We start from the raw sequence: 25,381 nt of genomic DNA, 5'->3' as shown, positions 1-25,381 counted from the left end.
CTGCCCACCTGCGCCCAGCAGACTGCCAATCACCCGCCTGGTGAACTCTGGGGCCTGCACCCCCTGCCCCGGGCCCAGAGTTGGCAGCCCCGGGACAGCAGGGCCCAGGAGGCCGTGCTGTTAAGTTCGCGGGGACTCTGACGTGCAGCAGGGCCTGGGCCAGGGTATCCCTGGGGATGTCCCTGCTCCCCAGGTTCCAAGGCCTCTGCGTCCTGCCTGCCACGTGGGCCACCCAGGGCTGGAGGCCAGCAGGTGCAGCACAGCCAAGAGCTGCATCCCTGGCTGAGCAGGTGCTGCCCAGGCCAGAGGCAGGCCTGCCACCAGGCAAGACCGCAGTCAGGAGGTGCCCAGGCAGGGACCTGAGATAACCAGGTTGGGCCCTCGACCCCACAGACCACATGGCCCCGAGGCCCTCGCTCGGAAGGCTGCGCGCAGGTCAGGGTGCTCCGTGCTGCCCGCCCCTTGGCCCCAGGGCCACGGCCGGCAGGGAGACTCCCCGGCAGGGCCTGTTTCTCCGCTGGGTCTGGGGGAGGCCCCGTGTCCTCCAGGCACCAGCAGGGCCAGTGCAGGGGTGCCCAGGGAGGGCCTCACTCCTGTCACACCGGCAGTCACCCAGTCGCTGTGCTCATCAGCTACTCGCCAAGGGACAGAACCCAGTGGCCCCTTCGCCTGGCCATCAGCCGGGTGGGTCTCAGGCAGTGAGCTCAGGGAGGGCCAGCGGCCGCGGTGGCTCTGCCAAGCTGGAGGGTGGGCGCCCCTGGGAGGCTGGGGAAGCAGGGGCAGCCTGGGCGCCTTCCCTGCTTGGAACCCCCACGCGTGCAGCTTGCTCTGGGCCGGGTCCCTTCTGCCCCCGGGCACTCCCAGGTCAGTGTTTCCAGAGAATTAAGGGCCTTGGCAGGAGGCCAGGGCAGCCTGCCCGGGCAGCTCCACATGGAGAGAGAAAGGGTCGCCCGGGTTCCATCCATACGTTTCATCCACCTCTTTCTGGGGGGAGTGAGGGCTTGTCACACCGGCTTCCGGGTTGACGGCAGCTGAAATGTTTTGTTTTGTTTTTTTCCTGGTGGGGCTGAACCCAGGGCCTTGGGCATGCGAGGCAAGCGCTCTGCCCACTGAGCCCCAGCCCCAGCCCCTAAAGGGGTTTTGAAGGGGCAGACAGGCGTTCTCTGGTACACGGTGGAGGATGACGCCATCACGTCCCTGGACAGCAGCAAAGGGAGAAGCACGACTTGGATCCAGGGGTGAAGGGGAAGGAGAAGTTTGGGGAAATCAACAGGAAAAAGGCAACTCCAGGAGCACAGCCGATCCAGGAACGGGGAATATCTGCAGACTGTACATCTGATGAGGGAGTGACAACCCGGAAAAATACAGGATCCCCAAATATAACAGCAACAGCCGCCTCCCGACGACGCCTCTCCAAGACCTTCGACAGACACAAGAGGACACCCGACGTCACTGACCACCGATGAGATGCAAATCCCAACAACTGCGAGACACCCTCTGGTGCCTGCTAGGATGGTCACTATAAAAAACAAACAAACAAGCAAACACGCAAACAAAAACCAGAACGTGACCAGTGCTGTGGGACACGGCTGGTGGGACACGGCTGGCGGGGACGTGGCTGGAGGGACACAGAGGAGCGGGGCGGGTGCCACGGCAGGAAGGCAAAGGGCCCCGTGGGAACAGCTGGCTGCCCACCCCCCCAGGACAGGACCACGGGACCAGCAGCTCCACCCCCACCGTCCAGCCAGGACCCGGTCAGGATCTCCAGAGGCCTGCACTGGCGGGCACGGTGGCCCCTGAGCAAGAGCCGGGCATCGAGGCAGGTGAGCACCTCTGCAAACCCTGCAGAAGGGCAGGTGGGACACTGACTCAGGAAGGGAATCCCGCCACCAGGAGGACCTTGAAGGCCACCTGCCAGGGGACCCGGGCGCGAGGACCCCCGAGGACTGCCTACCAGGGGACCCGGGCGCGAGGACCCCCAAGGACTGCCTGCCAGGGGACCCGGGCACGAGGACCCCCGAGGACTGCCTGCCAGGGGACCCAGGCGCGAGGACCCCCGAGGACTGCCTGCCAGGGGACCCGCCGCACAGGCTGCAGTTGGACTCTGGAACCCGCCAGAGGAAACGCTCCTGCTGGCCCCCCACCAGCCCCCGGTTCTAGACCAGGCTGTGCTCCAGGGACCCTGCTCGGGGTCCTCCAGAGGAGCAGCCGGAGCCTGAGGGGACACAGCGCCAGGAGCCTGCACCCCAGACATCTTCTGGGTACCGAGGACCCTCGAATCCACCCGCAAGCGAACCGCCACCCAGTCACTGGCAGGGGTTTAAAGATTCCCTGGCGCTCGGCCCACCGAGGTGACAACTCACGCCCCTACTCTGGAGTGTGGACCTCACTGCTCTGAACTGGCCAGGGTCCTGGAAGAGCTCTGTGGGAACTCCACAGCCCGGTCCCCAAAGGCACAACATCCCCTGGCGTCCCACTTACTCTGAGACAGTGGCCACGAGACTCCAGCTGTCCTGACTGGACCACGCTGGAAATGCCAAGAAAGCCGGAGATGCCCCAGAGCCCTGGCTGTTTCCCCAGCCCAGGCACCAGGCCAGCAAGGGAGGACACTTCTCACAGGACCCCAACCCTGGTCACCTTTCAACTGCAATTACGGGACAGAACTTGAGCAAGGCCCGCCTGGCTGAGCCCAGCCAACCCCCAACTGTGAGAGGTTGAAATAAGTCCGGACTGTGGTTTGCTGTCACCAGGTCCAGGGCTACTTGTTACGCAGCCAGGGATAATCACACGCCCAAGCACAGACCCTGGGATGCTGGTGCGCGAGGGGCATGCTGGGGAAGGGGCGAGCGGTGGCAGATGTCTTGGTGTGCGTGCATATGCAGGAGGGTCGGGTGGGTGGGGGGACAGCAGAGGCGGGGAAGGAAGAGAGGTCAGTGGGAATCTCCGCCTGCCCTCCTTCACCAGTCTCTCTCCCAGCAGAGCCAGGCAGCAAGAAGGGCCACTCAATTTGCCCCTAGGGACTCCCCGTAGGCTCAGAAACGACCTCTGAAAAGACAGCCACGTCCTTGTTCCTGGAGTGTGAATGTCACCTTCTGTGGGTGAGCCATGCTGAGGGGAGGCACACTGGGCCACCACGGAGGCCTGGAGGCTGCCGCCCGTCCTCGCAGCGGGGACTGACAGACAAGAAGGCCAAGTGCAGACAGACCTTGGCTGTGCTGGCCTTGAACCCTCAGGGACGCAGTCACTTGCCCAGGAGAGCCACGGCCACCAGAGGCTGGAGAGCGAGGCTGGAGCCTGCAGAGGGCGCGGGCCCGCCCACACCCTGCTCTGAGTGAGACGGTGCTGACTTAGGGCTTCTGACCTCCAGACACGGCAGGATACACATGGGGCTGCTCAAGGCACCATGTTAGTGGAACAGGTTGAACTTTCCTGACCTGAAAATCCAAAACCCGAACTGCTCTAAGAGCCACGGTGTTCTGAGCAGGGACCTAAAGCCATAGCCAGGTCCCCAGGTCCCCAGGTTCCCCCAGCTTCCCACCCCTGAGCTCACGGGACGGGTCCCAGTCAAAACACAGACATGCCGAAAGTACTGTGTAGAATTACCTTGTGGTCGGGTGCAGTGGCGCACACCTGTAACCCCCAGTAGCTCTGGAGGCTGAGGCCGGAGGATCACGAGTTCAAAGCCAGCCTCAGCAACCTAGCGAGGCCCTAGCTCAAAATAAAATATAAAAAGGGCTGGGGATGCAGCTCAGTGGTGGAGCACCCCTGGGTTCACTTCCTGGTACAAAATACAACAAAAAAATCACCTTCAGGCCACGTACGCATGAGGTGTGGACGAGACAGGAGTGAACTGCAACTTTAGACTCGGGTCCCAACTCCACGATACGTCACGATGCACAGGCAAACATTCCAAAATCCAACCAGCTCTGAAGTCCAAGACGCCCGGTCCTGAGCTTGGTGGCTGAGGGGCAATCTGCCTACACTTGTTACAGCAGCCTCGGGAAACTCATACGGGCCCCCAGACACACCGTCCTCTCCTCAAACTCTGAGAAGCTCAAGGCTGGCTTTGCTGGAAAGTTCCCCAACCTTCCCCATGGACACCCCAGAAGTGCCGCGGGAGAAGCGGATTTTTGCAGACACCCAGGAAGCGTCTCTGACTCGAGTCTCACTGCCCCCTGGGCCAGCTGGGGTGCTGGAGCCAATGGAAAAAATAAACCCAACCATGCAAAAGGCAAAAGCAGGCTCACACTCCACCCAAACACGCCCCCGCACCACGCTCAGCCATATGCCTGTGTTTCTCCAAAAAGCAGCTTGAGAGAACAAACAAAGAGAGATTTCTCCCTTCCTGGCTGGGGGGGACAATCCTTCCTCCCTGGCAGCCCCACCTCCCTCTGGATACTCATCTCTTGCTCCAGGGACTCCCCAGTGGGGATGGTATCCTGGGGGGCCTGGATTCTGGTCACACCCACTGGCCACCCATTATTGTAGCCAGGGGAGGACATGGCAGGCCACAGCCCTGCCTCTACTCCTTGTGAGGCCAGGCTCTGGACTGAGCTGGAGGGGGTCTCACACCTGGCTACAGTGCAGTGGAAGGCAATCTGGAGTTGTGGTCATGATACCTGTGTCCCAACCCTGGCCCAGACCCCAAAGGTCCTTCTCTTCCTGCTAAGCAAGCTCACCCACCATGTCCTGGCATCTAAATGCAGATACTTGGGGCAGCAGGGCCTTCCCAAAGTATTATCAATCAGCTTTTCATTACTATAACAAAACACCTGAGACAGACCACTCTAAAAGAAAAGAGGTTTATAGTCCAAACAGCATGATCCAGGCTCTGGTGAGGGTCCCACTGGCTGCAGCACACTGGGGGAGAGGGCTCATCTGTGTGGTCTCTCCTCCTTCTAACGTCACCAGAATTCAAACATGGGGGCCCATCCTAGTGGCCAAATCTAATTTAACGTCTTCCCCAAACCCACCCCAAACTCCCTAGTTGGTTTGTTTCCATACTCAAAAGCCACTAACATAAGACTTTGGGGACTGAACACTTGCATGAGCGGGGAGAGGGACATATCATGTCCAAGGCCCATAGGTGAGGCTGGGTCTCTGGCTGGGATCAGGGCCCTCCAGTCCCCATGGCAGGGACTGGGATAAGAAGCCACCAGTCCAATCCCAGCCGTGGAGTTGTGAGGGCTACTGGCGAGCTTGGTGCTTGGAGAGAGCCTTGGGTGGCCTCCTTCTGCACGGACACCCCAACAATGGCCCTCAGAAGAGCAGCCAGGAGGTGGGTCTCAGGCAGAGCACAGCAGAGCAGACTGGAAGACCTGGCCTTCAAGACTTGACCCACCACCTCCGGGCTTCACACTGACACTGGAGATCCATGCTGCTCAGGGCACCTGCTGTGTGGGCTTCCTCCACCTGCAGCCAGAAGCAGCCTATCTGAGTCTTCCCTGACCGGCTGTGTGGAGCTGCCTGCTGGGCTTTGACTTCTGGTCTACCTTACAACAGAACAAGACTTCCTTTCCGCCTGGTGGCACAGAGCTGATATCCTGGATTGTGACCCACCCACAAGAGTCTAGGGCCCTGAGTGTGCGTGGATCCAGAGTGTGTGTGAACCCCAAGCGTGCACGGTCCCAAGTGTGCATAGCTCCCGAGTGTGCATGGACCCCGAGTGTGCACGGTCCCAAGTGTGCATGGACCCCAAGCGTGTACGCCGAGGTAGACACTGTGGCTGCTTCACTCAGTGCTCACAAGCCACCTTCTCCTCCGCCCTCCACTCCCGAAGAGGCTGGAACACAAACAAAGCCAGTCCCTGTGTCCACAGGTTCCGTGTCACAGATTTTTACCAACTTTTGGGTTGAAAATATTTGAGAAACAGACCAAACACATACAGATTTTTCTCTTGTCAGGATTCCCTGAACTGTGTGTTGCAGCAACTACTGACATGCTATGACAGGGCCAGGATGTCACAAGTCAGCTACAGACAATTTAAGGTGCAGCAGGGAGGGACACGGGTCCTGTGCAAATTCCACGCCATTTTACATATGTGGCCTGAGCATCCTTGGATTTTGGATGTGGAACCCATTCCCACGGATTCCAAGGGCTCCTCTGCAGCTAGGCATGGCTGCCAGGCAGCTTCTGCCAGTCAGCCAGTCCCAAACAGAAGGGCAGAACATTCCAGAGAGCAAGCAGTGGCTGCTCTCCCCTCCCATCTCCTGCCTGGAGGATGCAGCCCCCCTAGATCAGGATGATCAAAGCCACTGCCAGGACAGAGGGGACAGAAGCGGGGCCTGGTGCAGGTTAGCAAGCGCCTGCCCTGGAGCTACGTCCCCAGTCCCATCTTACCATGTTGCTTGATGAATCTTTCAAATAACTTCTGCAATAGTGTGGGATATAAACGAACTGGAACTTATTGATCCCACAAGCTTTCAAAGCTCCGATTCCAGGTATAGTTCAAGAATGAGAGCACAGTGGCCCACGCCTGTGATCCCAGCGGCTCAGGAGGCTGAGGCAGGAGGATGAGAGTTCAAAGCCAGCCTCAGCATCTAAGCGAGGCCCTAAGCAACTCGGTGAGATCCTGTTTCTAATACAAAAAAGGGTCGGGATGTGGCTCAGTGGTGGAGTGCCCCTGAGTCCAGCTAGTCTAATGAGCACCTGATCTCCTTCCCCAAACCTCACCCTGCTCATCTGTAGAATGGGCACCTGCCCTGTTGGGAAGCTTGAACGGGATCCGCTGTCCCAAGCCTCCGCTGCACGGCTGCCCGGTAAGCTGCACTGTCCGCCACTCCTCACTGCGGGGGCCAGCCGGGGTCTTGCGTCTGCACCTGCTCCTCCCCCGGGGGCGTCCGGCAGGACCCCACCCACAAAGCCTCCTCCCTCCCCCCTTAGCCCCCAGCTCCTGGTTCCGAGTCCGAGGTGGCCAGCCTCCCACCCGGCACACGTCTGAGGCTGGACAGAGCCTCAGCAGATGCTGGAGGATGGCCACAAGCAGTGGATCAGGGGCTCAAAGAGGAGATGGTCGGGCCCACCCAGGATGCAGCAGCAGCCACAGGCCTCTAGGCCCCTTCCTCATGGCCACCCCACCCACAGCAGCCCCCAGTCAGCGAACGGGTAGGCTAAGTGCCCTTGACCCTCGGTCTGGACCCCGAGGACACATACGTGAACGAAGCCACTCCCAGAGGCCAAACAGCGGATGCACCCGCAAGGAACCCAGAGCAGTCAGCCTCCGGCAGACAGGAGGGCACTGCCAGCATCCTGGACCCTGGACTGCCCACGGCCCACCAGAGGGGAGCAGGACCCCGGGTCACCTCCCCCAACTTCACCCCCTCTCGGAAGGGAAGGCAGAAACCCTCGGGAAAGGCTCTGGCTCCACTCCAGGGTTCAGAGGCAGCCCTGCCCTCGGGGCTGGGCCTGTGTTTAGATGGACGTGTCCTCTGCCCCTCCCGCTCCCCCTGCTCCTCCCTCACCTCGGGAAACAGGATCACCCTCCTCCCCATCCCAGGCAGAGTGATCTGTCCTGAGCTCACGCCCAGCACAGGAAGGACGTCATCCAGACTTTGGGGATGGCTCCAGAAGATTCAGAAACGACTCTCCCAAATTAACAAGTGAATTACGCTCCAGACAGAGGACACCTGGACTGTCACCCTTGAGTCATCTCTTTAAAGCCCCTGTTCCTGCTAAGGAGCAGGATCTCAGCCTCTGGGACAGGAGTCCCTCTGCTTCTCCTTTGCTAGCAAAGCAATAAACCTTCTTTTTCCTTTAGCCAAAAAAAAAGCACCTGAAGACTGGGTGCTTGATAACGTGACCGCAGGTAGCTGGCCACTGAGCCTCGCAGCTAGAAATGACTGGCTGGGCTGTCGGTGGCCACTGTTTAGTGAGTATGTACCCATCCTGCGACGCCAGCCTGCTGATGCTCACCCAGAGCCAGGATGCTGGCTCCAGAGGCCCCGCATGGAGGCCAGGCTCACTCATGCCAGCCTCAAAGAAGTTTGAGGGTCAAAGGGCACAGTGGCACTTGCCTGTGATCCCAGCAGCTCAGGAGGCTGAGGCAGGAGGATCACAAGTTCAAGGTCAGCCTCAGCAACTTAGCAAGGCCCTAAGCAACTCAGTGAGACTCTGTCTCTAAATAAATACAAAACAGGGCTGGGGATGTGGCTCCGTGGTTAGGCACCCTGGGTCCAATACCCGGAAGCAAAAAAACCAAAAAACAAAAATAACAAAAAGGCCAGTTTGAAGGTCCAAACACAAAGAAGCAGTGCCCCACTGGGGTGACGGTCCAGGATGGAGGGATGAACTACCATCCCCTCCCTGGGTGGGGCCGGTTGCTGTCTCCCACTTGCCCAGGCCTGTTGAAGGGCTCTCCAGGTGACCTGCCTGGGGTCAAGCAGCGGGGGCTGGACAGCTGACTTCTGTCACCTGGGGGGCTGATCTGGCAAAGGATCCCGCGAGCACACCCTTGGTCGGAGCCTCATGCCACCACCCCTCGTCCATCCGGGGAACCCGAGGCAGGGGGGAACAAGGCCAGTGAGATGGACTGCCTCGCGGTCTGCCCAGGGACCCAGGCCCACACCAACACAGCGCGCTCTCCCGGGGCCCACGCAAGGCCACTTGGGATTTTGGGGGGGCGGGTGCTGGGGACCCAGGGACTCGCAGGTTGCAGGCGAGCCTCCACCACAGGCTGCAGCCCAGCCTGGATCTCCTGCGCACCAGAGGGCTTTCAGGGACACTGACGTTATTTCTTGGAAAACGAGCAATAATTGAGATGGGATCCCAATTTCAGTAGCTGCGGGGCGTCTGCCTCCACTGCATCCCCCCCTGGCGCCTGGGCTGCTGGAAGACATCAGATGGAGGGATGAGCCTCTTGCCCACGCAAGAGCCCGGCAGAGTGTCGCAAGGACGAGGAAGGCCTCGGGGCGCGAGGGCACACCGCAGAGTTCAAAGCCAGGCCAGGCCCCGTCAGAGGCACGGCCAGCTCTCAGTGGGACAGGGACGGGGGCTTCCAGGGGCTTCCGGGAGCCGGGCGCTGGGTCTGCAGGTCACCTGGGGAGGGGCCCCTCACGGGTAATCAAAGGATGCAGAAGGCTCAGGTCCTGGGACCCTGCGTCAGGCGCCCAACACAGCCAAGCTGCCCCTCCCCACCTCTGCTCTGCAGAGCCAGGCCCGTGGGGCCCAGAGGCTGGCCAGGCTCACCTGGCCCCAGGCCTTGGGCCAACACGGCCCACTGTGCAAAGGAATTTGGTGATTTGGTGACCTGGTGACGCATCAAATTTTTCTTTTTTCCCCAGGTACCGGGAATTGAACCCGGGGTGCTCTACCACTGAGCCACATCCCCAGCCCGTTCAACATTTTGCGACAGGGTTTTGCGAAGTTGCCCAGGCTGGCCTTGAACTTGAGATCCAGATGCTCCTGCCTCGGGCTCCCGAGCTGCTGTCCAGGGGTTGACACTGAACCACGCTGGACTCTGGTTCTGAGTGTGTCCTAGAAATTCATCCAAAATGCAAAGACTGGTAGGCAACCTCTCACAGAGGCTTTCTGGACACACACACGCAGGCCCGGCCCGAGCAGGCCTCCCGAGGCCCTGCCCCACAGATAACCTCAGGGACACACGGAGGGGCCCCGGGGGAAACGGCAGGCGTCCTAAATGGCCAGGGCTGCGGGTGGGCTTCCTCCCCTGCTGTTCATAAGCTCACTGGGTACACCTTTTACGACTGGGAACCACAGGACAGCAACCTCACGCTTTTAGAAAAAAAAACCCAGCCCAGCACGGCAAAGGGTCCCCAGGCCTGGCAGAGGGCAGGGCAGAAGGCAGGCCCAGGAGCTTTCCAGGGACCCACGTGGACTGCAGGGGCGGCAGGCCCGGCCGCGCTGAGGACGGACGAGCCAGTGTTCCCAGGGGCAGGGGGGACCCGGCTCCCCCAGAGGACCCTCCGCTGCCCCGCCCAGGCACAGCCCGGAGGGGCCCTGGGGCAGCAGGGGCGCGGCTGCCCTGGGCCTACCCCCAGGAGGGGAGGCGGCCCGGCTGGGTCTTGTTTCCACCCGTTATTTAGAGGCCCTGGCGGGGAGGGGCTGCCACTGGGAGACCAGGATGAGCCGCAGCCGCCCTGCCTGGGGCCCGCGTGCCCATGGCAACTGGCGTCCTGGCCTTGGAGACCAGCTCCCGGTTGCTGGCGGTAGGGCCGGGCGGGTGTGGCTCCCAGCAGGGGCCCTGGCAAGGGACAGGACCAGCGGAGGGGCTGATGGGCCAGGCCCAGACTCACAAGTCCCCAGGGCCACCACCTCTGCCACACACACGTGTGGCCACCAGCTCACAGGACCCTGCTCCACCTGGTCCCACGCAGCCTGGGACCAAAGGCAGGTGCTCCCGCCCCCAAGGGGCCCCCAGGCTGGGAGGGGCCAGGACAGTGACAACTGATGACTGGAATTTAAAACGACGTGGTATGGTGGTCACTGAGCCCTTCACGCCCCTCGACCCCGCACACGGCACTTCCTCCAGAGATGACAAGCGGTGACATGTGAGCTCCAGGCGGCAGGAGGGCAGCCAGGCAGGCGGTGCGGAGGGGACGTCCCGTGGCCGTCTCCTCCAGGGACGCCACCCGCCTGCAGCACCCACCTCTCCTGGACACCAATGCTGAGCCAGGGCTTTGAAGGGGTGCCAGGTGACCGGCTGCCCAGGAAACCCGAGCGCCAGCCAGGGCCGCCCACGTGTCGCGGCCAGCCCGAGCAGGGCAGTGGCCTTGGCCAGGGGCTCGGGAGTGGGCGAGCTGGGGACAAGCCCAGCTCTGCGTGGCGGCGGCGTCCAGGGCGGGGCCGGGCTGGGCTGGGCAGGGCCGGAAGTGGTGGGTGCAGAGGTCGCCTGGCTGCAGAGGTCAGGCCTGGGCCCTCGAGAGGCACTCGGGGCAGGGGCAACGCAGGGCGGGCAGGGGCTGGCATGTGAGCCTGAGGGCACAGGTGGGCCCAGCCTAGACCCGGGGCAGGGCAGGCTGGGGAAGGGGCAGAGCTGAGACCAGAGGGCGGAGGCCAGAGAGGAGGCCTGGAGGGAGCCTCTGCCCTGAACAGAGGGAGGCCGAGCCACAGAGCATGGGACTCCCGGGGCCGCTGTGACCTGTGCAAATGGCTGGAGGCCTGGGGGGCGGTTCTGGGCGGAAGGGACGTGTTCGGAGGTGTGGGGTACAGCGAGGGCCCCGTGGGTGACACTGCCTGGGGAGGCTGGAGATGGAGAAATCGGAGGGATCTGAGGCCCAGAAGACAGGAGCCCACAGGGAGGTGGGGGCCCCGGCTCTGACTGCGGGTCAGGCTCCCGGGTCCTGCCAGGGGGTCCCCCAACCCGAGTGCAGGACTCCAGGTATCCCTCCCTTCCCACGGGCCCGGACACCGAGCCCTCTGCCAATCCAGGGGGATAATAAAGGGCCCCCGCCCTACAGGGAGTCCAGGCTCATCCCGTCCACTGGGGAGGTTAGGGTCGCTCTGGAATGTCCCCCACAGGCTCGTGGGCTGAAGGCTTTTCCCCCAATACAGCAACGCTCAGAGATGGGGCTTCTGGACTGTCTGTCCCCTGGCTCGGGCGCCCTGGGGACTATGTCAATCTCCTGGCTCCTTCCTAGCTTTCTTCTTCACAGCTGCCACCAGCGGACAGCCTTGTTCCATCCCTCGCCCTTCCGCCATGTTCTGCTGCACCTCAGCCCAGAGCAGAGAAGCCAGCCGATGGTGGACGGGACTCTGAAAGAGTTGGCCGAAGGAAATCTCCCCCCTTTCAGCTGTTCAGGTCGGGTATTGTCAGGGATGAAAGGCTGACACGGAAGGTGACATGGCGGTCAGACCCAAAGGCGTGGTCAAACCCAAAGGCCCCGTCAGGGTGGTGACCTCCCCAGCCTCCCCAGCCTCCCCAGCCCTGGGAGCCCACAATAGTGCCTGGGCCACTTCAGTGATTCTGCGGTTGTGCCAACATCACCAATGGACAGACAGACATCTGTGACATCACTAGGCAACATGACCCCACGGGCCACCACGATACGTACAGTCGGCCAACCAAATGTCACGCACGTGGTGCGTGGCTGAGCTGCTGAGCGAACTGCAGAGTGGATAAGAGAAAGCGGGGTCAAGACCCACCTCCCCTGGATCGAGGGGTCCCAGCCCACACCTCAAGTCCCCAGCTCCCGTCTCCCCGTCCGTCCCCCAACGGCTGGACTAGGAGAGATACCTGGGGATCTGGTCCAAGGCCCCACCTGGTCAGGAGCTGGTCAGCCCAGGGAGAGGCTCAAACCCTGCCTCACTGCCCAGGAGCCGAAGGGGGCCAGGGGCTCAGCAACGCCCACACGGGAGGTCCCAGGGCAGGGAGAACAAGTGCCCCTTCAGAGGCAGCAGGGACAACTGCCTCACCTGACGTCACCTGCTGAGCTGCAGCACCCCAGGGATCCCCTGGACATGGGCTCTCCTGCCCCTGGCAATGACACGTCTGTCCCCTAGGTGTGGCGGGGCTGGGTGGGAGCCCTGGTGCCTGGCCCTGTGTGGAAGGGACACGTATTTGCTTTTAGTTTCTATGGTGCTGGGGACAGAAGCCGGGGTCTCCAGGGTGCCGGGTTAGCTCTGCCACCGAGCCCAGGCCCTGGCTGCCACAGCGCAGGCAGGGGACAGGCACGGGACAGGCCGGGACCAGGAGGGCAGCGGGGAGGGGCCGGAAGGGCAGCACGGGGGCAGAGCCAGCCGGGGGCCAGGCGGGGGCCCCGAGGCCTCACTCGAGACCCCACGCTTGGGCCAGATGGCGACACTCCTTCTCCGAAGAACCAGGCTGAGGCGCATCAGCCCTTCCTGCCGGGAAACGCGGGGCAGCGGACACGGCGCTGGGTGATCTAATCCGGGGCGCCAGCTCCTGCCCGCCCGCCCCGGCTGGCTCCCGCCCAAGCCGCCCTGCTCTCCACCCACCGCAGCCTCCAGCCTCCAGCAGACGCGGTGGGGGCAGCGGTGCCAGCAAAGGCCAGGCCTGGGCTGGGCTCCAGCTGCGGACGCCACCCTCCGGCGCAGCCAGACGCCGCCCCCGCCGGGCCTCAGTTTCCCCAGGTGTGCACTGAGAACCTGGGCTGGAAGTGGCCCCAAGGCTTCTCACCGTGCCCAGGCGGCAGGACCCCCCCCCCGCACTCAGACTCACGCGGTCACCCTGGGCCTCCAGCCCCTCCTGCAGCCGTCAGGAGGTCCGGCCTCAGTCTGGTGCCGTGGTGCCCACCTGGAATCCCAGCAGTATTAGAGGCTGAGGCAGGAGGATCACGAGTTCAAAGCCAGCCTCAGAAACACAACGAGGCCCCAAGCAACTCAGGGAGACCCTGCCTCTAAAAAAGCATAAGCCAGGCTCAGGACGAGACTCAGTGGTCAAGCGCCCCGGGTTCAACCCCTGGTGCCGGAAAATAAATAAACAACCTGGTGCAGCTTCCACCCAATGCCCTGCAGACCCCGCCCTCGTTTCCATCCCAGGGGCTCCTTCAGCCCCCGAGCCGCCCACCCGGCCTCGCTCCCCAGCGCAGGCTGGGACCCTAACCAAGTACACACCCCTTTGGCTGCCTCTGCTGCAACCCGGGGCCTAGAGGTGGGGGAACCGGGCCGGTGGCTGCCCTGCAGCCCCTGGGGAAGAAGCTGAGCTACACCTGGTCACCCACAGCGTCACCGGCTGCTCACGGGACCAGAGCGCGAGAGGCAGGGAGGACCAGCTCCAAAGGCAGGTGGAGGGAGACCAGGAGCAGAGCTGCTTGGGATGGGCAGGGAGCCGGGCGTGGTGAGAAGGCATCGGAGGCTCGCAAGCTTCCGGCAGGTTCCCCAGGCCAGGCTGGGCCCAGCTGGGTTGGGCCGGGCGCTGACAGAGGCATAAGTCACTGCTACAGTCCACGAGGGGCGTGACCCAGAGTCTCCAGTGCTGGATGGAGGCCTGGTCCCCAGTGTGGCGCTTGTCCTGAGGCCCCTGGGGGCATGCCCTGGGCGGGATTTACGCTGGTCTCCTGTGGTGAGTGAGCTCTTAGGAGGGCAGGTTGTCATGAAGGAAGCCAGGCTGGCCCTCCCCTGCTCCCATGGGCTCTCTCCCTCTCACACACGCTCCTGCCATGATGCCAGCTGCCACAGTGACACAGCCGAGGGGCCCTCACCAGAACACCAGCCCTATGCCCTTGAACCTCCAAAACTGTGAACTAAGTGAACCTATTTTGTTTATACATCACCCAGTCTCAGGCATTTTGTTACAGCAACAGAAAATGAATTAAAACAGTTTCCTATCATCCACCCCTTCTCTGAGGCCTGGGCAGGACTCTCACCAGCCCACACATTCACACACACACTTGACAGTCGGGAACACCAAAGCCGAGGGAGTCAGTAACCTGCATCTGTGCTGACCAACTCCAAAGCAGGCTCTCCTCCCACGCACTGGAGTGGAGACAGGTTTGGGCAGATGTCCATCCACTGGGTACCTGCCCATCTTGCCTGCACACAAACATGGCAGCCAATGCCCAACAGGGCCCCAAGCCCGTGCGTTCCTTTCACAAACACCAAGCATCTGTTGCAGACCCACTGAGTGCCCCAGGTCAGGCGGCGTGCATGGGAGGGTAGCTCACGTTTGTGGCCAGACCCTGAGATGACAGGCCTGGTTTTATGGCTGGACATGCCTGCCCACACAGGCTTGGGTGTGTCCCTCCCCTGACACCTCTCTCTTGCCCAGGCACCTGGAAAGGACGGGGGCAGGTACTGAAAGGTAGCCCACAGCCAGATGGCTGAGGCCCAGCAGCAGGTGATCAACTCACAAGGACCGGGAAGTTGGGAGCTGGCCCTGATGCTGATGGCAGGCAGCCCCTCCCCAGTGGTCTGTGGGTTCAGGCCTCTGAGACTTGGTGTGAACCTGCCCTCCCTCTTCCAGGGCTGTGTGAGGCCAGGCAACTTGCTTCCCCTCTCTGGACCCCAGTCTCCTCCTCTGAGGAAAACATTCACAAGGCTCTGCCCTCCTTCCTCAAGGAGCAGACGTGGGGAGGTGGGAGCCAGGCCCTGGCGCAGGGGGGCTGACTGTCGTCTGTCTGTCCTCTGTCTGTCCACCCCACCTAGCTGGGGTAGAGGCCCAGCCCCTGGATGCCAGAGTCACATCCAGCCATTATGGTCAGCATCAGCAGGTGCTTGCTTGGACACGGGCATGAGTGGAGGTGTGGAAGCTCAGAGAGGCTGAGTAGTCTGCCCAAGGTCACACAGCAGGAAGAGTCGGGGTAGCTTCAAACCAAGTCCGCTGGGATCTGGAGCAGGCATGTGCCCACCCCGCACAGCGTCCCCTAAATAGAGCCCTGGCAGGGTACCGTCGGCCCCTCTGTCCAGCCCCACTGTCCAGATGGGCCTGGCTGCACACCCTGCGCAATGCCCAGGTGGCTCTCCCCTGGGCTGGAGGCGAGGCCCCTGAGCACCAGAAGGGACCCCACGGGTACGGAGCTGACACTCAGTCTCACAGGGCCGTGGAGCCAAGGTCACGGGCTTCCCAGGACCTGGGGTGGGTGACCGAGGTTGGGGGGTGGGGTCCTGGCACGGGGTCAGCCGCCACCGAGAGCCCAGACTCTGGGTGGCTCAGTGCGTGCCTGTGTCACCAGCCCTGAGCAGGAAGGGAGCGAGGGGTCTCCGCACCCACCCAGCAGGGAGCCCTGCATGAGCCACGCCCACGTGCTCCCCCGGCGCCCTCGGCAGCCCCGTGGTGGACGTGACCCATGGGGGCGGGTGGAGACACAGGACACCTCCTGAGAGGGGACAGCACCCGAGGCGCCCACCACCCTGCCCGCACCCCCGGGTCCCCCCTCTGGGAAGCTCTTCTAGTGGGCAGCCTCCGCTGACCCAGGACTTGCCTGCTGGGCTCCAATGGACACAGGACCAGGCTGGAGGGGCCCAGGGCTCCCTGGGGACACACACTGGCCACACTCCATGGGGGTCCGCCACCCTCGCTCTCCCCTCCCTCAGTGACCTGGCTGCACCCCATCCAGTCACCGAGGTCTGCTCCACAGCCTCCCAGCCCAGGGGTGCCTGCAGGGCAAGGAGCACCAAGAGCCAGGCAGGCGGTTGGGCCGAGATTCTTAGAACTCTGCAAGCTCAATCCCAAGCTGGGCCCTGGGTTTCCCCATCAGAAAAGGAGAAGAGACCAACACATCCCGAGTTCCTTCCAACTCGACCAGATCCTGGCTCCAAAGCACACAGCAAGCTGGGCACAAGGACATGCCCGAGAGTCTCCGCTATCCAGGAGGCTGAGGCAGGAGGATCGCAAAATTGAGGCCAGCCTCAGAAACTTAGGGAGACCCTGTCTCAAAATAAAAGATAAAAAGGGCTGAGGATGTGGCTCAGTGGGTAAGCATCCCTGGGTTCAATCCCCTGTACCAAAAAGGAAAGAAGTGAGTAAGAAACTTGAGAACATACTATCCTACTCTGAAAATGCATGTAGTTGGGTGTGGTGGCGCACACCTGTGATTCCAAGACTCAGGAGACTGAGGCAGGAGGATCATAGGTTTCAGGCTGGCCGGGGCCACTTAACAAGACCCTGTCTCAAAAGAAAATTGATTTTTGGTAACATGGATTGAACCCAGGGATGATCAACCACTGAGCCGCATCCCCAATCCTTTTTATTTTGAGACAGAGTCTCCCTAAATTGTTAGGGCCTGACTAAATTGTTGAGGCTGGCCTTGAACTTGTGATCCTCTTGCCTCAGCCTCCTGAGTCACTGGGATTATAGGCAAGCACCACCATGCCCACTGACCCTGTCTCAAACCAAGAGTCTACAAAAAGGGGGTAGGGAGGCTGTAGCTCAGTGGCAAGGCACCCCCGGGTTCAAATCCCAGCACTGCACACACATACAGTGTGACGGGGAAGGGCCTCAAGTTCCTGAAGACACTGCTGAGCCCCAGCCCAGCCCGGCCTGCCCACCCTGGGCGTTTCCTGCAAGGCATAAACAACCGCTTAGAGCAGGCTGCCATTACCTGTGGCCAACGCACCCCTCCCGACGGCAAGTCGTCCCTGGGCCACCCGCCAGGCTGGGGGGTGCTCTGAAAACCAGGGAGGAGTTGGCCGGGCCGCTGACAGGGATTCAGCTGAAGGTCAAGTTTCCAGGCACCATGGCCTGGTGGCCCGGTGGCCCCTGGGTGGGCACACGCCTGTGCCCCTCAGGCCCAGCTTCCCACACTCACCAGGTGCTCCTCAGTGGGACCCTGAGGTGGGCCGGGCCTGGCTCAGGGGGTCCCCGTGCTGCCACCCCACCTGAGTGCCCCGCCGGGCTGGCAGAGGCAGCCCCAGGGAGGCAGGGGCGAGACCGCGAGAGCAGGTGTGGAGGGCAGGCAAACCTCCTTGGAGACCCCCACCCAAAGGCTCCCGAGCTTGCGGCTGGCCCTGGACGCCCCTTCAGAGCCAGGCAGGGATGAGGAGGGACGGCATGGCGAGCCTGATCCACGGAAGGCCACAGCCCTGCCTGGAAAGGTAACCAAGAGGCACAGGGGTAACGGGCACGCCGGGGACACCTGTGATAGGGCAGCTTGGGGCACGGCCTGGGGCAGGGATGGGCTGGGGACACTGTCCAGGGGCAAGGGACGGCCAGGCTGAGGTCTGCAAGGCAGAGCTGGCCCAGCTCTGGCACAGGGCCCTCGCACCCACGCTGAGCAGGGCCACGGGGCCCGGAGGCCCGGCTCCACGTGCCCGCGGGAGCCCAGCAGAGGCTGCAGCGGGGCCCAGGCTGGCTGCGCAGAGGGAGGGCGGCCGGCCACCCACCCGCCCAGGTTCTCCAGAGCTGGAGCCCGAGCCGCCCGCCACTGCCCAGCTGGCTCCACAGAACCTCCCGTCACTTCTCCCGTCACCGTGCTCACTGGCCACTGGCTCCGTCCCCACCGTCGCCCCCCCACAGTGCCCCCGCCTGCCCCCGCTCCCTAAGCTGCCCACCCCCAGGGCCCCATAGACAGCAGCCACCTCTCAGCCACGTCCCCATCGACACAGAGATGCGGGCGGGCTCCCCAACACCCGGCCAGGGGCGGTGCGGCCCACGGGGACACCAGCCTGCGCAAGGCCCCAGAGCCATCCCTGCCCCAAGAACCAGAGCAAAACAAAAGTAAAACCCAGCCTCGGCTCACCCTGGGCGGTGCCAGCCCTGGACAGGCACAGCACCCAAGTCCAGCGACAGGCGAGGGGGGACAGGCGGGAACTGACCAGCTCCACCCCCCCACAGAGGCAGAAATGGAGGCCCAGCATAGCCCAGGCCTGGGAGCGGAGGGCAGGTGTGGAGCAGGGATCAGGGGTGGCCAGCTTCTTTCTGGGCCGGAATAGAAGGCTCCTGAAGGGCTGGCCTCTGGGGTCATCATGTGACAAGTTTAGAAAATGCTCTTAGCTGGGATGGTGGCCAGCTTCCCCCAGTTGAACACAGTGATCCTCCCAAGTCACCTGCCATCCAGAAAAACTCTGAGATTGCTCCTTCGAGGCTCAGAGAGGTGAAGTCACTTGCCTGAGGCCACACAGCAGGTCAGTGGTCAAGCTGGGACTTGTACTCCCATAGGCCTGGCTTCAAAGGCGCTGATGGTTCTACTGCACCCCACTGTGAAGTGGGGGAGCCCTGCGTCGCTGCCAGGTAGAGTGCTGGCCTCTGACCAGGGCAACCAGGGCCATCTCTCCCTCGCAGATGCCAAGAGCAGAGCGTCTCACACACGGTCTGCCCGGGGCGGGCGGGCCGTGGACCAGGATCAAAGAGGGAGGATGTGGTTTGCCCACCTGCCCGGGCCGCGCCCCCGCTGGAAACCAGGGTGCTGGTGGGGAACAGGGCGCCTCCTTCCCGGAGGCCCTCCTCTTTCCCAGCCTGGGCCTCGCCGCCAGGAGCCGCCACACCTGAAAAACCAGCTCCTGGATAAACACGAGACAGACGGGCCGCCACGGGACCCTCAGGAGCCGCCAGGACCACCCTGGAGCTGGGTGGGTGGGCAGGCGGGGGTCCTGCCTGCCCCAGGCCCACCCAAGAGCACCCCCGGGCCTCCCGCCGTGCCGGTCCCAGGGTGGGACCTGGGAGGCCGGGCTCTGCGGAGACACAGGAGCCTGGGGGGGACGGTGGGGTGGGGGCAGTGCGGCTGGGGCCATCCCGACTCATCAGACCCCAAGTTCAACCCCAGACTCAAGACGGGCTGGGGACTCAGCTCGGTGGACCACGAGCAACCCACCCTGAACCCCTGGCCACCAGGCCACCCCCCAGCGCCCAGGGAGCTGCCTTCTCACGAAGCCAAGGGGCTTGAAACCCAGTCTGCCAACGGGATACCGACGCGCTCTCAGTGCCCACCCCAGGGACAGCGCCCAGCAGCCCTGCCGGGTCCCCAGACCCCGCCACCTCTGTTTTCTAGATGGAGACACAGGACCCACGGGGTAGGCCGGCGCCACGTTACAGGCAGCAGCCAAGTGCAGCCGCGGTGGCCCGGCAAGGGGCTCCTGGGAGCTGGGCACAACCGCAGTCACAGGGCCAGCCGCGTGGGGCCAGCCACTGCTCCTGCAGAGCCCACCTCGGGCAGCAGCAGATCCAACTGTTTCTTTGACCAAAATTTGATCTAAAGTCCTATCAGGTGACTCCCATGAACACTGGCACAAAGGAACACGGGAAGCTAGAGTCCCACGTGGCTCTCTGGAAACCCACGGGCTTGTATTCTCCCTGCCGGGGCTCACGGTAGCCCCATAAACCAAGTACTCTCTTGCCCTGTTTAAAGGCGCACAAACCAGGGCCACGCCTGTAATCCCAGCAGCTCAGGAGGCTGAGACTGGAGGATCATGAGTTCAAAGCCTGCCTCAGCAACACAGTGACGCCCTAGCAACTCAGCAAGACCCTGTTTCTAAATAGAATATAAAAAGGGGCTGGGGATGCAGCTCAGTGGTTAAGCAACCCTGGGTTTAATCCCTGGTACCAAAAAACAAAACAAAAAAGCCCACGAATGGAAGCCAGGAGTGAAGACCCTAGCCCACCCAAGGTGATCATGTTCCTCCAGCCAGGGCCTCCCAGCCTCCTAGCCTCCTCCCTACCCCTGGAAGCAGCACAGAATCCTGCCCCAAGCTAAACAGCTGCAGGTGCAAGGACCGGACATGTGCCAAGGACCCCCTGCCTGGGGCAGGGGTCCACAGTGGTGGGCAAGACTTCACAGGGCCCGACAGCTCCCTGCCTGGCGCCGCCTCCACCCTCCAGCTGTCCCGGCCCCACGGCAATTGTTCCAGAGCCCACCTGGACTTCGGAGGATCCGTGGGGCCACAGGCCCCGAGGCGGCAGCAGGAAGCTGAAATTTCATCGCCAGGTTCACTGTATGAGTCACCAGAAACGCGGGATGAAATTCCAGCTCTGAGGACAGAGGTGTGCAGCCCTCCTGGCTCAGGGTCAGCTCCCCAAGGGGGCTGAGGGCAGGTGTGGGCCGAGGGCCCCACCACCCAGATGGCTCCTTGGTGGAAACGAGGAAAAGGCACCCTTTGCTGGGTGGTCCCAGGGGCACAGGGCTCAGCGGGCCTGTCCGCTGGATCCCCACCGGGAGGGCAGCGGGGCGGGCACACCAGGAAACAGGAGCAGAACCAGGACCACCAGGCTCACCCCGCTGAGCACAGGGTGTCTCCGAGGCCACATGCCAGGTCCCATCTATGGATGCTCTGGAAATGCAGGACCGCAGATGGGCAGCTGCAGGGCTGGGCCAAGAGGGTCCTGGCCGCAGAGATGGGACCGTTCTGTATCCTGACAGGGGCTGAGGGGCAGAAGCGGTGGACCAGGCGGTCCTTTCGCTGGGCGCCCAGGGCGGGCTGTCCCTCAGACCTCCCCAGATCTTCCCGAGGGACACGGCGCCCTGCCCGGGCTCACTGGCTGTAGGAATGCCAAGCCGGGGGTGGACAGACAACTCCCTTTCACTGTGGCTCTGACAACCAATAGTCTGACCCCGGCGAGCAAAGAGGCCTCGCCTCATCCTGCCCTCTAGAAGTGTCCAGAGGGGGCCCTGCAACAGGGCACCCCAGCTCCTGGCTCCCCACAGCTACTCAGCTCCCCAGCCCCCCGCCATGGCCTGCCCCCTCTGGTTCCCGGTCCTGGCTGCATTCCAGCCCTGCACCGAGGTGACCCACACACCCAGGCTGGGCAGCTCCTCGGAGAGACCCCAGAAGCGGCCACCCGGAGCCTGGGCAGGTCGGGAGGCACCATCTCCAATTTTTATTCAAGCAAACAGCCCAGATTGGGGGTTGGGGGCTGACAGGTGACAGGTGACATGAACCTGGAGGGATGCTGGCTGATTCCAGGAGACCACCGTGCAGCGGTTTGAAAGTTCCACCAAAACTCAGGTCGAAAGGTAGCTGGCTGTGAGTCCTCGGAGGCGGGACCTGCGGCACCTTTCAGAGGTGAGCAGCAGAGGTCATGAGGGCAGGCCCTGTGAGGCGTTAGTGGCTTTGTAAGAGGAGGAGCTCACCTGAGGGAGCACGCTTGCTACCCGGCCACGCGAGGTGCAGGGCCACCTCTGGATTCTGTAAAGTCCCCATTAAAGGCAACCCTGACCCTGGCCCCTGTGCCTGGAGTGAGTGAACCTTTATTCTTCAATAACGACGTTGTCTGGAGCATTCTGCTACGGCAACAAGCCATGGGCTAAGACACCTCAAACCCAGCCAAGGGGCCGGCCCCAAGCTCAGATCACCCGAGGCAGGATCACCCTGTCTTCGAATGGCGGGTGTCAGAAAAATCACCTCCTAGTACTTGGACCTCAGCTTTTGCAAATCTTGATGGAAAGTCATAATTTGGTATTTCTGGAAACTTCCCTCTTCCCAGTATCTCTCTCTCTCTCTCTCTCTCTCTTTTGGTATTAGGAGTTGAATCCAGAAGGGCACTACCACTGAGCTATATCCCCCAGCGCTTCTAACTTTTTAAGACAAGCTCTAAGTTACTGAACCTGCCGTCCTCCTGCCTCAGACTCCCAAATCACTGGGATTACTGGTGAGTGCCACTGTGCCCAGCCCAGCATTTCTTAATATGTTGTTAGGACCACACAGACACAGAAACCCCGGAAACAAGGGATTCCCGGGCTGGGGATCCCCAAGAGCACCAGAGACCACCCCAACTACACCCTTCACGTCACCCAGGTCTAACCTGGTCCCTCAGGTCACAGACTGGAGAAAACTCCAAGGAAGTCAGGTGGACCACAAATCAGGCAAATTGTGGCTAACTGTCCCCAGAACCTCGGGGGTGGGGGAGGCCTGACCCCAAGTCCAGGCCCAGCTACACCTCAGGGGCAAAAGACCCCCGCTCAGTGAGAACTATGATGACAAGTTCTTGGTCACGACCGGCCCCGATCTGGCATTATCTGATGCCTGCCTGAAATCCAAATTTAACACACGTCCTTATTTTTGTCTGCTAAGTCAGGCAACACGAGGCAGGTGGTCCTGAAGGAGGGCGACAGGTGGGCACAGAAATAGCTGCAGGTCAGTGGCCCCAGTCAGGGCCAGGAGGAAGGGCGCTGGAAGAAGACCCTGCTGGGGACATGCCGCGCATCGCCAAGCCGGGTGCAGGGACGGCACAACCTCAGCCCGCTCATGCACCAGGGTCCACTCGATGCTTCGGGCATGGCCCTCGATGCTCTGCCACTGCGACTTGTTTAAACTGGACCTGTTTCTTCCTCCTCCTCTCCCCCTGCTCCTCCCTCATCTCAGGAAACAGGATCACCCTCCTCCCCATCCCAGGCAGAGTGATCTGTCCTGAGCTCACACCTAGCACGGGACTTTGGGGATGGCTCCAGAAGATTCAGAAATGACTCTCCCAAATTAACAAGTGAGTTACGCTCCAGACAGAGGACACCTGGACTGTCACCCTTGAGTCACCTCTTTAAAGTCCCTGTTCCTGCTGAGGGGCGGGAGCTCAGCCTCTGGGACAGGAGTCCCTGTGCTTCTTCTTTGCTAGAAAAGCAATAAACCTTTTTCCTTTTTCTCAAAACTGTGTCCTGGTTATTGGACTGGCAACAGGGACAAGAACCAAGCTTTGGGCAACACACGGAGCTGGCGCGGAGCCCCTGGCTTGTCCTCAGCCAGGTATGAAATGACCGAGTGGCCACCCCCATGAGCATCAAAATAGCAAACCCAGTCAGACAGCCCTGAGCTCGAAGACCTGGGCACCGGCGAGGGGCTAGGCGGAGCAGAGTCCCCCAGCCCTGGCTCAGGTCTGCGCCTCTTCCACATCCACGAAGCCAGGGACCTGAGGGCTCATGGGAAGAGAGGGGGCTGAGGCCAGGGAAGTCCTGCAGGAGGGCCAGGTACAGAGCAGGCCAGGGAGGGCGTGGGGGAGCCCTACTGCAGGACCCTCTGTCCCCCAGATAACCAGGCCACGAAAGCAGCGGGGTCCAGACCAGTGGGGCGTGGCCAGGGAGCAACCTCGATGCCTATACACGAAGCCTCCAATGTCCCCTGCCACCAACCACTGGCCACACCCCACTTTCTCCTGGCCAGGTGCATTCATGTCCTCCCCTCCCCCTCAGAAAGCCGTCCTTGCCACCTGAGCTCCAAGTTCCTTCGGGGGATTTCCTTCAGTTCCCAGAAGGGCCCCCATCCTGCAGGTCCTGTTCCCTCCCAGAAGCCCCTCAGTCAAACCAGAGTCCCGGTCAGCATGGGGCCCACAGTCCAGTGAGGCACACTCTGCTTCTTGGGGTTTGTGAATTAACCCTGCAGGTCTTGCCCCCCGAGGGCCCCTGAGGTCTCCACAGGTCCTGTGGAGCTGGCTTGTCCCAAAGAATTAGGTTATGTCCGGGGGCAGAGCCTCGGGCTTAGGTTCTGGGCAAGACAGGCCCAGGTGGCGGGGAGAGAGAGTGGGCCCCAGAACCCCGGGGCAGGAAGCTCGGAAAGACACAGACTCAGAACGTGGTAGGGACCCCGCCGCAGGGATGAGGACCCAGGAACAGTGGCAGTCAGTGGACCAGGATGTCGCTCACTAGACCCTCCCGCTGTCCAGCAGTTGTCTGGGCAGAGTCCTCCAGCCCCGCCCGCTCCGGGCCACTGGAACAGGTGTGAACACCTGAGTGAGCTCGATGTGGGGACAGCCTTCCCCCGGCCCCAGCCAGGGGGACGTTAAAGGAAGCCCTCCAGGCCCCTTGAAGGGTGGGCGAACCCCGAGGTAAGGAGACTGGGCAAGAGTGGCAGCGTGCAGAGGCCGGGCTGAGAGGAAGCATGGCCGGCAGGGTCCCAGGAGCAGGCCCAAGATGGAGCGGTGGGCACAGAGAGCCACCAGGATGAGGACGGCTGGGAGGTGCAGTGTGCGGCCCCAAGGTCACGCTCAAGACAGGAATACCCTGAGCTGTCACCCACCACATCACCGAGACACAGCTGGGGCCTCCAACAACGGGGCTGTCACCAAACCTGTTACCTAGCAGAGCCTGCAAGCCCCGGCCTCTGCAGAGACCGCAGGACGGCCACCTCCACGACCCCAGCCTGGCGTGCCTTTCCCACGGCCTCCCCCGCACTAACAGATAAAATTATTTGTGATGAACAACAACGGCAAATAAATGGCCCTTCTCCCGAGCGCAGACAACAGTCCTACTAAGTAGGTTAAGCTCGCCCACAGAGCCACCGTCCGCGCGAGACCACCCCTGCCATCTTCGTCCCTAAGTTCTCCCGTATTTCAAATGAGCTGGCGAGGAGCGCTGCCGAGTTCCAGCCCTTCTCGCTTTCTCCGGTGGGGTCCTCTGGGACCCTCGGAGTTGGAGCTGATTTCTAGGTCATCCTCAGGGCAGATACGGAATGAGCTACGGGCTCAAAGCTCCCACGACCCAGAAGCAGTTCAGGGTTCTAGCACTCTGTCACCTCTGGGCCAGGCGGGCCCCTGTTCAGAAGAGGCCAAAGTCAACCTCACACCCTCCCGGGCCCCAAACAGGTGATTCATGATGGCCACCTGATGGCCCCCATGGTGGCTGCCCGGTGCCCAGCCCCCCGCCCCAGCCATGGCCTCCCACCACTTCCTCCAGCTCCAGATAAAGAATCGATGCCGGTGCCCTTTCCCGGTGGGAATGACGCTGCTGAATTAAATGGGCTACTGCAAGGCACCTCCCAAGCCCCGAGGCCCCAGGCCACTGCCAGCAGCCCTGGCCACAGGGCACCCGAACACACAGAGGCAGGCGATAGCCAGGGGGGGCCAGAGGGGGCTCGGCCACCCTTCCCCCCTGCTCTGAGCAGTGAGAGAAGTGCCCACAAAATGCCCACTCCTCTGGAAGCTGCCAGGGCCTGCCCTCCAGGCCCAGGGCATCCCATAGCCTGCACACACTGCAGCCGAGCGGCGCCTGCGGCGGGCAGGAAGACCCCTACACGGCAGCGCCCTCACTTCGGCTGTGAGAGGGCACGGGAGCCAACGGGGAAGTCTAGTCCTGGGCGCCCAGGTCACCGGGCCAGCTGCCCAAACCCGGGC

At 62.3% G+C, this 25,381-nt stretch overlaps 1 protein-coding gene and 1 long non-coding RNA gene across 2 annotated transcripts in view; one reads left to right on the top strand and one right to left on the bottom strand.

The window, feature by feature from the left end:
* Window positions 1–25,381, bottom strand: part of GTF2IRD1 (GTF2I repeat domain containing 1) — an 84,044-nt gene that overhangs the window by 57,672 nt on the left and 991 nt on the right.
* The window catches only part of LOC306649639, a 192,544-nt gene continuing 170,212 nt past the window's right edge, over window positions 3,050–25,381 (top strand). The window contains exon 1 of the long non-coding RNA XR_013760675.1: window positions 3,050–3,642. This is a non-coding gene — a long non-coding RNA (uncharacterized lncRNA). The remainder of the gene's footprint in view (window positions 3,643–25,381) is intronic.

Source organism: Sciurus vulgaris (assembly GCF_902686455.1).
Source record: "Sciurus vulgaris genome assembly, chromosome: 18".
NCBI lineage: Eukaryota > Metazoa > Chordata > Mammalia > Rodentia > Sciuridae > Sciurus > Sciurus vulgaris.
Note: the sequence above shows the minus strand (reverse complement) of the source record. Positions and strands in the feature narration are given on the sequence as shown.